Here is a 544-nt window from a genome sequence, read left to right as displayed (position 1 = left end):
ACGTAAAGTAAACCCTTCTGAAAAGTCTATGATTGACTGCTACAGCTTTTTAAGAAAATATCTGTTTAAAACGTCCAAGCAAATCCAGTAACAATAGGCGATCGTACGATTATTATATTTTGCTCTAGAAATCGATGAATCGTTCACATTTTAGGTTTCATCGTACGTTTCAGTATATGCCTTTCATTTTATGATATAATAGTTTTATCATTCTTTACTACGTGGGTGCAAGAGAGACCTGTTGTACTCCTACTGCAGGAATTCATGTGGTATGACAGATTTTCAGAAGATGCTTTTGAGAAATTGTGAACATCGCTGCACAATATCCATTATGCAGCGTTGCTTATATTTCATTAAATGACTTCCATTTTATGATTTAATAATTTTACTATCCTTAACCATTGCCTAAAAAGCCTCGCTCGGGGGCGGGGAGTTGATCTTCTGGGGAAAAATATTTTGGCGGCGATCTTCATGTAATCCCTATTTTGACCATGCGCATTATATAGCTACATCTATTTATCTGTGAACAAGTCCAGTGACAATT

This window comes from Palaemon carinicauda, chromosome 9, assembly GCF_036898095.1.
Source record: "Palaemon carinicauda isolate YSFRI2023 chromosome 9, ASM3689809v2, whole genome shotgun sequence".
Classification (NCBI taxonomy): Eukaryota; Metazoa; Arthropoda; class Malacostraca; order Decapoda; family Palaemonidae; genus Palaemon; species Palaemon carinicauda.
This window is presented reverse-complemented; position numbering follows the sequence as displayed.